General features: G+C 43.8%; 1 long non-coding RNA gene across 1 annotated transcript in view; it reads right to left on the reverse strand.

Moving 5' to 3' along the window:
- Nucleotides 1-1,347: 1,347 nt before the first annotated feature.
- LOC126503301 (uncharacterized) overlaps nucleotides 1,348-11,263 on the reverse strand; it is a 50,950-nt gene continuing 41,034 nt past the window's right edge. Inside the window, exon 3 of the long non-coding RNA XR_007592249.1 lies at nucleotides 1,348-2,457. This is a non-coding gene — a long non-coding RNA (uncharacterized lncRNA). The remainder of the gene's footprint in view (nucleotides 2,458-11,263) is intronic.

Here is an 11,263-nt window from a genome sequence, read left to right on the forward strand (position 1 = left end):
CTTACTGCATTTCCATTGCAAGGATTGAAACAGGGGGAGTCCTTTTTCCAAGATGGAAAGGACTCTACTCATAAGTACTAGGCAAAAACCGTCCTCTGAATCAACCTCCCAAAATATTCCCCATAGTGAACGTGCAACTTTCATATCATGTTATATGGCTCATAAAATTCTGGAGTATTTGTTGGGCAATTTGTGTACTTGAAAAATTAATCTGCAATTTGAAAGGGATGGGTTCAGAAAATAATTGGTGCCTGGGCCTTCTGCTCAGTATTAGGTTAGAGCAGGTGAAGCAGAGATGGGTGGGTATAACTGGAAGAGGAATACTACAATAAAGGCAGAGACAGTGAAGAAGACTGGTCTAGCTAGAGTAGGAGAATGTTACAAGAGAATTTTGACAAACGGGTTGAAGCAGGTATATAATCCAGAACTCTGGGCAACTAAAACTAGATACTGCTATTAAAATGATAGAATTCGAAGCAGGGGTGATTATTTGAACTCACTAGGAAGATGTTCAGCATCTGCCATGGTTCTTAAGCCCTAACGGCTCTCTGACATGCAGTTGCTCAGGTTTTGGGTAAGATGAGCTGGTCTAGAAAGGGAAAACTTTCAGAGACATCAAGGGCTAGCCAATGCAATAGCAATCTGGACTACGTAGGGTAATGTCAGTAGATGCAGAAAAGTTACAGAATGGTTAGAAAGCAATAAAAAATATATTGGAAAAGTAATAAAAAGATTACAATTATATTATAACCCCATTCTTGTTTCCAACAGTATTAATCCATAGCTAATCAAGGATCCCTGATTCCACTAACGGTGCTGAAATTGCTTGTGTGTGTACCTCCGGCACTATGAACACCTAGTGTGGGGGAAGCAGACTCTACGAAAGGAAGACTTACAGCATTAAAAACCCAGCACGGCTTAAGCTCCAGTGGCACTAATACAACTTTTTCTCTGAAAGAGTAATGGGAACTCAGGTTAAAGAACTTCCCATCTTATTAGACCCAGTTAGCACATAGAGAAAATATCGGAAGCTCAGGCTTGGCTCCAGGTAAACTGATTACAAAAGCTTTCTGCTTTCCATCATTTCATTTCTCTGAGGGAACTCACAGAGGAAAGAATAAAGACGTGGTCCTAAGAGATCTCAGGGAATGTGTGCTGAGGCTCTGCATGGCAACAGTCCATAGCAGGGCAGATGATAGCCAATGTCTCTCCACCAGAGGAATGGAAACCTGCCTGCTCACTTAGGATGCACTATATATAACCTGTGTTATAGGCTGAGGAACAAAATTTGTTTGTTCTTTTTTTTTTCTCATATAGAGACTGCAAATAAATGAAACTAGTATTTTTAACAAGACTGCTCTGTCTTTTCCCTTTCTCTTCTCTGTATTACCAATCCTCAGACTCTAGAAGATGCTAGAAAGCCCTCACCTAAGTCAGAAGGCCTTAGTATTACACCGTTACAGTCATTCTCAACATACAAGATCACACAGTTGGAAATAAAACCCAGAGCTTCACCATCGGCTAAAAATGCCTAACTCCCACCTCTGGAAGAACCAAAAGACCAGAGTCTTATCATTTGGATTCCTTAAATGTTTTGCATCCTTTCTGAGTCAGAATTTTCCAAGAGATGGCTGGACTTCCATCACAGCTCTATGAACCAGAGTGTGATACAAAGGCCCTGAACTACAGTCCCGTTTTATGGAGAGAAGTTGCATTCTAGAACCATCCAGAGATAAACAGGACTGGATTGTGTGCAGTCTAGCAGATGTCCGGAAGCCTTGGTTTGATGTGTGGAGGGTAACGATGCCTGGTGTGCAGACTTGCTGTGCAGGTAAATGAGACAATGAATAGATGCCTGGGATACAGTGGGTGCTCAGAACATGGGATTCTTTACTCTCTCATTATTTCATGGCTCTCCTTTGACATACAAAATAAGACATAAGAAGCTCGCTCATAGTCTGGCAAAATTGGCTCAGTTGGCAAAGGCGCTCATTGCCAAACTTCACAACGTGAGCTCAATCTCCAGGACCCATACGGTGGAAAGAGAAAACTTACTTTTGCAAGTTGTCTTTTGCCTTACACCCCCCACACACACACACAATACACAAACATATGCATGGACTTATCCTCTAAAAAACAAGTCAAACAAAATAAATAAAATAAAATAAAAAAGTTTTCATTGCTCTCCTATTAAAATTTCCTCAGGTAGCTAAACTTCAAAATCCAAATAGAAGTCCCAGGTTTTTAAATCCAGAGCTGAAAGTCTTTGTACTGCAGGCCAGCCAGAGGACCAATGGTGGAGGTACATTTGATTATAGGTCATTTGTCCACATGTGCTTTGATTCTTCCAAAGCCTTTTTGAGACCCAGGAGGTCTTGTTAATTGCTGTTCCAGCACAGTGTGGTGCAGGAGCTGTGTGATAATTGGCCCACAAGCCACTGAAAATGCACGAAGAATCTGAAAAAAAAAAAAGCCCTTAGATGAGACTGTCCTTCTGTAGGGGTGCAGCTGACAAGCCCTGGTGTAGCCTGAAATGCCACCCCCAGGGAGTCAGTCCAGGAGATGACATCATTGCTGGGGTAAAGACCAACTTTAATAGCTGCTTGCATATTAACAAGAGTTTGCCAATTAACAGTGTCCCATTCTAGGCCCTTAAACAGCCCTTCCAGAAGCCTAATATCCTAAACGATTGTGGTGCTAACCATGGTAGTAAGGTAAAGTCCATCAGGATCGTGTTTCTTGGTGGAGACCGGCGGGTTGAGTGTCTGATGAGCTAAGTTCCACAGAAGCTTGTGTGAACAGTGAAAAGGGTTAGGTCAAGGGCAATTACACAACAGGGCTCCAGAGTTAGCACCCATCTCTTCCTGGTCTTCTCTTTCTTCCCTCCACCCACACAGGCATGCCCTTTAAATATTTACTTGCCCACCTTGGCTGGCTATGGCAGACTTTGTCTCAGAAGTCAGCTCGGTCCCTTTGAAAGTGTTTGCTAATTAGATCCTCCTGGAAGTTGGGCAACTTTGGATATGTTTAATCTGTGCGAAGCACTCCCTGGCCCCTTGCCCCCTAAGCAGCCCCAGGGAGGTTAGCTGTGGATTGCCCCTCTTGCTTTCTCTATTGGAGACAGTCTAATAATTTCTCAACTAAACTGAATTACACGCCGCTCCTTTTTCTACCACTAGCTTTAGACAGAGATCCAGGTAAACACTAAGAGTGGCTGGAGTCAGAGATCTAAGTGTTCTTTGTAAGTCTAATGAAGTATCCGTAGTATACTGGGCCTAATGTGGCAAAGCCATAAGAAATTTACTTAGTGACACAGCATCCAGACCATGGGTATTGAGCAGAATATGACTTTGGCTTGGAAAGAAAAATCACTGTTTGGTAGTTCAAGTTTGATAGACACACAGGTGTCTTCAAAGATGTTAAGATAATTATTTGGTGTATAAAAAAAAAAAACTCTGAGGCCTGCACAAACGTAGGGTGTGAATGGGTGTGTTTGTTTGGGATGTGTGTGAATGGTGTGTATGTGGAAGTGTGCCTGTGTCAATTGGATCAGCTTTCCAAAGAGGAATCAGGAGGACATTAGCGCCCTGGGTCTTCAGGCACCTTCAATCCCATTCATTTCATTAGCGTCTGCACCTTTGGTCACTAATTAGGCCACGTGATTATACCTGTTGCCTCATGAGCTCACACTGGCCTCAAATTGGTTTTCAGCAAAAAGGAGAGAGAGAGAGAGAGAGAGAGAGAGAGAGAGAGAGAGAGAGAGAAGAAATCAATAATTAAGCGATATATAAAAAGGAAAGGGAGGGAAGGGGGAGAAAGAGAGAGAGAGAGAAATCAATAATTAAGCGATATATAAAAAAGGAAAGGAAGGGAAGGGGAGAGAGAGAGAGAGAGAGAGAGAGAGAGAGAGAGAGAGAGAGGAGAGAGAATGTGGAGATAAAAGAAGTATTGACAGGCAGAGAACGGAGACTGGAAGCTATAGAGGCAAAAAGCAGCATGGTACCCCAGAGTGAACGCTAAAGACAGTATTCTCAAAGGAAAGTTAAACTGAGACCCGAGGGAGACCGAAGAAGAGAGCACTGGGGAGGAATTAGAACCCAAGAGATTGTGAAAGTCCTCACGTGAGAGCGATCGTGAAGGATGCAAAAACCTGAGGAAAGACCAATATGCTAGAAGATCTCAGCAAGCAAAGGAGTGGTACCAGGAAATGTCAAAGAATGGGCAGCAGCCTTGGCACGGGAAGCTTTGTTGACTCAGTAAGACTCAGTTACCAGATGATGATTGAATGAATGAAAACGCAGGCCCTGGAGTGCTATGAGACTCTGTACAGCCAGGTTTTCAGGGGTTTACAGCAGAAAGACAAGTGAAACCCATTCTTATTTGAAAATTATGTCCTGCTGGCGGGGGCAAGGAAGGGGGCAGGTAGGGGCAGGGCCGTGCTTTCGCGTGCCCTCAGTCTTCTCCTGGCTCTCAGCTTTAAAGACAGGCTTGGTGAGAGCAGTGAGTTCCGCACTCTATGAGCACGTGGAAAACTATAAATCTGCCTGGAAAGTCAAGGAGAATGTTAAGGCGTTATATACCTTACACCCAGATTAAAGATTTAGAGTTGCGTGGTAACCCATGAACTCTAGACCCACAGCTGTAGAGCCTCCATGAGAACAAGCTAGGCCTTCCACCTGCAGGAGATAGTGGTGAAGCTTGGACCATCTGAGGGGCCCTTGGCAGTAGGACCGGAATCTATCCCTGGTGCATGAGCTATAGCTTGTTGAAGCCCATTCCCTATGGTGGGATGCCATGCTCAGCCTTAATGCAGAGGTCCTGCCCCAATTTAATATGCCAGACTTTGTTGACTCCCAATGAGAACCCTTGTCCTTTGGGAAGAGTGGATGGAGAGTGGGCTGAAGGGGAGGAGAAAGAGGAGGGAGGAGGGTTGGGAGGGAAACTGAGGTTAGAATGTAAAATAAAGAAAAATTTTTTTAAGGATTTAGAGATGGATTGTTGTGCATAGGCTAGGAAGGACATGCAAACAGAAGATAAATATTGCACGTTGATAATTGGAAACTGGAGAAAGTTTCATCAAGACCAACATGAAAGAAGTCAATTAGCAAAGAAGAACTAGGAAAGTTACCTACAACAGAGTACTCACAAGATGTACAAGCAAGAGAGGCAGACACTACATAAACGACCCATAAAGATTTTTGAGAGTATGTATTTCTTCAGCTGGCTAGCCCATTCCCCTTCCCAAGAAAGTCTTTCTCTCTCTTAACAAACTCTGTCTTTGCTGCTTCAGCCTGTGTCCCTGATACAAATCTTTGTCCTGAAACACAAGAACCTGGAGGCTTCAGCAGGTTGCATCCGAACTCAAATCCACATGTGTAATAACTTGAACTGGATGCCCAGGAATGGGGGAGAACTAAGAGGTCAGTGGGAGCAGGACCAGGTTGAATGCCAAGTGCACAAGGGTTTGAGTACAAGGCCAACACTTTAATGAGGCCTCCAAACTTCCCTACAGCCTCTCTTCTTTCTAATTCCTTTTCTATGCACTCATGCACACCCTCCCTGACTGTTGAAACACAACAGAAATGAACCACAAACCTTCCTCCAAATTCTTTACAGCATAGTCACTATGAGTAAAAGTGTGATTGCTGCTGAAGAGACCAGGAACAACTTCCCAATAACGGAGCACCCCCACACCCAGAGAACTCCTCATTTCACAGCTTCTTCTTGCTTTCAAAAATGGTCCTTGAGGAATCTGAGACTTCTGGGATGCTGGTACTCCTTATGCTAATTTTAGTCTCAGAAGTGTGTTCCTCAACTACTGATGGATAAGACTCATTATTGCAGCCTCGGGGACAGCTAACAGGAAGCATTAATTTCACAGACATATGTGTGGGGGCTGGCTCTAAGGTTCTATTGTATGCGGCAGGTGGCTCTACCATTTCTCCTCTCCCTTGGGATCATTTGGCCAAATAGGACATGTTGTTAGCAAGGTGTTAAAGATTCAAGGGAATAAATGAAGACAAGACATATCATTTGAAGTGACAAGTCTACCTCTTTGTAACTCCTGCCTCTACAAGCTGGTCAAAATAAGTCATGCATCCAAGGAAAATGTTAAGCCAAAGTCCATGGAAGACAATTCACACTGCCTACCAAGAAGCTTCAATACGACTGACCACAACACTTTAAGGAAGAATTGTAGCCAATTACTTCATCCTCCATGAAGTTCCAAATTCTTTATTCCAACCCCCCCCTTTTTTTTTAAATAATGTCAAACCTCAAGTGATAGAAGCCAAGGTCATATTCCCACAACATTCTTCACTTTTAAAGTTAAGCTTCTTTAACTTTTAAAAAGGACTTTTATTTTTCTGTTTTGTGGTTGTCATTCCCAGGAAAGATGATACAGAACAAGCAGACGCTGGGTATAAAGGAAAAAAATATAGAAGATTCATCCTAGTTTCTCATTTCCTGAAAGAGCAATCCAGCTGTGCACTAGGACAGGTGTGCCGCCCTCAGTGTCACAGCTGGCTGTGAAAATCACACCAGTTCTCCAAACCCACAAGAATGCAGGAATCATGTCTCCTAGTCCTCTTATTCATTGTTAAGGAGGAAATGGAAGCCAACATCCTAGGACAGCAAGATAAGTCTATTTATGCATGGCCCTATTCTATCTGGAAGTAGTTCTAGCTACACTGCTCATCCTGAAGTCCTTAAAGGTGGACCACCACAGCTGATGCTTGTAACCTCATCTACTCACCCAGGAAGTTGAGGAAGGAGAGCCCAGGGGTTCAAGACCAACCAGACAAAATAGGACATTCTTAACATTTTATCCAGAAAGTTTGTTTATACCACCTTTCTTGTTACCCTGACCTGAGCACACTCTGTTTTTCCCGTATTTCCAGATAGTGATGGTGAACACTTCTAGTTAGTGTTTCTTCTACTCAGAAATGAGTGTAATAAGATCCTCAGAATGGGCTTGTCAGTATAGAGCTGTTCATGAATCTGCTAGGATATGATGCCTCACAAAACATTTCAAAAAGTAAGCACTCGATTCTCAGGTCAGCAGATCTGGCATCGGATGGGTGTGCTTGATCTCAAATGAACTCACCCAGGTGGCAGACTGGCTTCATTGGTTGGTGCAAAATGACTTTAGCTGGGTCAAGTGGGGACCCTCATCACTGTCTTCTTCCAGAAGACTAAACATGACTTATTTACACACACACACACACACACACACACACACACACATCAGAATTCCAAAAGTTGAGAAAGAGGCTCAAAGGACAACACATTTCTGTCACAGCCTGATGATTAGACCAAGTCATGGTACCAAACCAAAATGAAGAGTGAAGGAAAGACTTAAGCTGGCAGAAGCTGCAAAGTCTACTGAACGTTTTTGCAAACGGTGCCCCAGATATGCACAGTAACACTCCGTAACGGTATGTCCACAAAAGGCTGAATGCAGCCATGCTTTTCTTGGGCTTGGGCCCATGCTGTGGTGACGATGCACAGATAGGTTAATTAACAACCCTGAACTTTGAGCCCTGAAATGCTGTCAACTAAATTCCTGTCAAATTTGTACTCAAGTTGCTGATCTGAGCCAGAGTGTCCTCCCTCCCACTGGTGTTCATCTCCACTGTCTCATCTGGATTTTCTTCCTCCGAAGCCATCTGTTGGCGATACTTTATCTATCTTTTTAAACAGTTTTCTAAATCCTGACCACCATTATGTATGACCTTGCAAGTACCATACAGGTGATAGGGTTGTCACACTGATCCTTACCACAGTTTCAAAACAGACAGTGATAACCACAACTCAAATTCTCATGCCTATTCTATGCCAGTCTGCCCAGTGCTGGGTGCACACCTGGACCATGGGTGCCATACCGCATCATACAAGAATCAATCAATATCCAAGACACCAGAGGTCTGATGTGGTATTCAGTGGTTTTCAATTCTTTTCTCTTTAGAAGGGTGCTGAGCATACATGGTTTTATGAGTGCTGGGCAAGAACTCTTCCACAGAGTTGAGCTGCTAACCCCGTTTCGGAATAGGAAGAATTATATGAAGTTACAAAACAAGGAGGAGATAGAAGCATTTTACCTCTAAGAGGGACTTTCCTGTAGCTCATCCTAATATTTTTTCTATCCTTTCCCCCCACATCCAAGGCAAATGAACCCTCTCTAGATACTGCCCAATGAAACCAATGGGCAAACATAACCTTCAACACGAAGCGGGTTTTCCCTTGTTTTGTATTGATAACTGACACAGCACCACGATGCCCCAAGTGCTGCTGCCTCTGCTGCCGTCTATTGTATTTCATTTCACTTTTGGACTGTTGGTCATGAACTACTAACTTGATTTTACAGCCCAATAACCAGGCCGTGCCACACAGTCAAAATTCACTAGACATGATTACCTTATGAAGAAGTTTTTCCACTTTTAAAGTCCAGTGGGAGGTGTGTCTCTAGCTTCTGGATTATCAGTTTTGTTTTATTTTTGTTTTTTAATCTAAGGGACAAGAAGGGGTAATGATGCAAGCCACCATAAAGGGTAAGATGTCTTCAAGATGAGCCAAAAAGAAGTTGCTTGTCACCAGGGATCACAAGACCCTGGGGACACTGATTACATCAGTAGATCCTGCAGTTTGCTCTGGAGTCGTGCTACCTAAATCGAAATCTCCATTGTGCCAGGTATAACTTGGGTTCAATGGGTTCACTAGTTAATTTTTCTATGTGTAAATAACTATACCCTTTGAAATTGAGATCTAATCATTGGTACTAACCCTTCAAGGCCATTAGTAGCAATCAATAGGAAGTGTGTAGTGGTCATAGAGCCAGGAACACAGGAAATACTCAAGACCTCCCTAGGGTTGATAGAGAGGATGGGGTTTTATTTGTTTCAAAACCATGAGTTCAATCTTCAATGAAACATTCCATATTCCCCCACACACACATCTATATTTATTTATCTAGTCATCTACTTATTCATTTGGAGCCAAGGTATCTTACAGCTCAGGCTGATCCTAACTCCCCATGCAGTCAAAGATGACCATGAACTCTTGACCTTTCTTCCTTCACCTTCCAGACCGGGATTGCAGACCTGTACCACCAGGCCATCTCACATCTCATTGTATTAGAGAAATGTAAGTTACATTGTTTGCTGTCACCATCTTTGCCGTCTTCACCCCCTCACATTCTGAGCGTCACAATCCTCAGTGGTGAAGAAGACTAGAAGATTTGAGCGGGAAAGCCCCAAAAAGGAATGATACAAAGAACTGACTGCTACATAGTAAGGGAGGAACAGAAAGAAGAGAGGCTGAGAGATGTCCCTAACATTATGTGACCAGTGCAGGAGAGATCAAGAGTATTGGCAGAGCGAGAATTCATATTTCAACAATATCGAAAACCAACACTGAGTTGTGTATAACATAGTCAACCACAGTCAGATTATACTAGCTATCTTAGCTGTGTTGGATGACTCTAAAATTTAGGCCCCGCTTAAAACTCCTGGCAAGACCGGGTCCTGAAGTTCCTTACTCTTTAACATACCTACATGGCTGTGTGTGTAAATGCATATGTGGGAATGTGTGGGAATGTGTGTACCTGAATGTATGAGTGTGAACACTTGTGTGTATACATGAAACTATATATGTGTATGTGTCTGTGTGTCTTTATGTGCACCTGTGTATATGTGTGTGCAGAATTTGTTTGGCTAAAAAAGTTATTCATATCTGTGTGGCACACAACAAACTGAAGTTATGTAGTTAGAACAAATCCCTATGCTCCAGGGACCTATAACCAATCCATCTCTCTGTTGGTCTCTCCATCCCCCTTCTTTGCTTTCTGAGCTCTTACTGTGGAGCAGGCACTGAATAGGAGGGAGTTGTGGTAAGACCTCTGGCATATGACCCCCACTCAGCTCCTTACATCACTTCAGCTGCTCCTGACCCACACAGCAGCAACCATTCAAAGGCCCTTTATTTCCATTTCCTGCAGGAGACTCCTGAGTTAACCAACTGTTTAAAGTCAGAGTAAAGGTATAACTTAGGTCTCTACTGAACAACCTCCTGTTCTACTCCCATAGGTTGATAGTAAAGCCATCTGATAGGACATCAATACCGGCCGTGTGGTTGCTACATGTGCCTACCCTAACTGCATAAGACAAAGACAGGGGCCAGACCTGGGTTTGAATTCTTGCTCAACACATAGTGACTTGAGTGTGAGTGTGTGTGTGTGTGTGAGAGAGAGAGAGAGAGAGACAGAGACAGAGACAGAGACAGAGACAGAAAAGGATAATCAGAAAAGCTGATGATATATTATATTTGGAAAATTAAGTAAGAATGCTTATAGGCACACAAACCCCAGAGGACATCTATTTCAATCTCCTTACATTATAGCTGAGAAAATCAGCACTGTATGAGAACTCCCTGCCATGCTCCCCAGGGAGAGGCTGACACCAGTAAGAACTCTGGCTTATGACCCCCACCCAGCTCCTTACTTTTTATGGGATTCTATCCCAGGCCAGAGGCAGAGGCTTTCAAATGCCCCTCCCCAAATTGAAGGAAATGTCTGTTCCCAGCCAGGCAGATTCTCATGAAAGAAGCCAGCTCCTCTCGTCTGCTTTTCCTCTATCTGCTCACTGGGGTCAAGTGAAGGGCAGGGGATGCTCGGATGACTCCCCTTCTGGGTCTCCCAGCCAAGCTTTCCATAAATCAGACTGCCTGCAAGAATGCAGACGGGCTCCCCCAGTTTCCAGGTTTCCTTTTCCTGGCGGAAGCCACCAGCTGTCTTGTTGCTAGGAGACCAGTGTGGATGGGAAGTGCAATAGCCAGAGTTTTCTAACTTATCTGAAAATGCAGTTTTGCCTTTGCTCCCTTGGGAGTTCCTTTGACGAGTAGACTGAGGGTGGGTGGGGATGGGAGCATGAGCCAGCGGGTTGGGGGAGTGTGCAGAGGGGGAGAGGTACCAGAAGAGGTTGCTGGAGATGGTTAATGGAAATGGATGCATTTTGAGGTCAGGAAAAAAACCTGGCACAAGGGAATCTACAAGGATGACTCCAGCTAAGAATCCTAGCAAAAGTCCAGTGCTCCAGTGTGGGTCTCTGTCTCTATCTCCATCCATCACCAGATGAAGGTTCTATGGTGATATGAAAGATATTCGTCAGTATTGCTATAGGATAGGGTCATTTCAGGTTCCCTATCCTCAGCTTCCCAAGGGACTAACTGGGGACATCGCCTTGGGCTCCTGGGAGCCACTCTAGGTTCA

The sequence above is a fragment of the Alexandromys fortis genome, unplaced genomic scaffold, assembly GCF_014885135.2.
Source record: "Alexandromys fortis isolate MF-2015 unplaced genomic scaffold, M_Fortis_MF-2015_v1.1 scaffold_2_1_26212458, whole genome shotgun sequence".
Classification (NCBI taxonomy): Eukaryota; Metazoa; Chordata; class Mammalia; order Rodentia; family Cricetidae; genus Alexandromys; species Alexandromys fortis.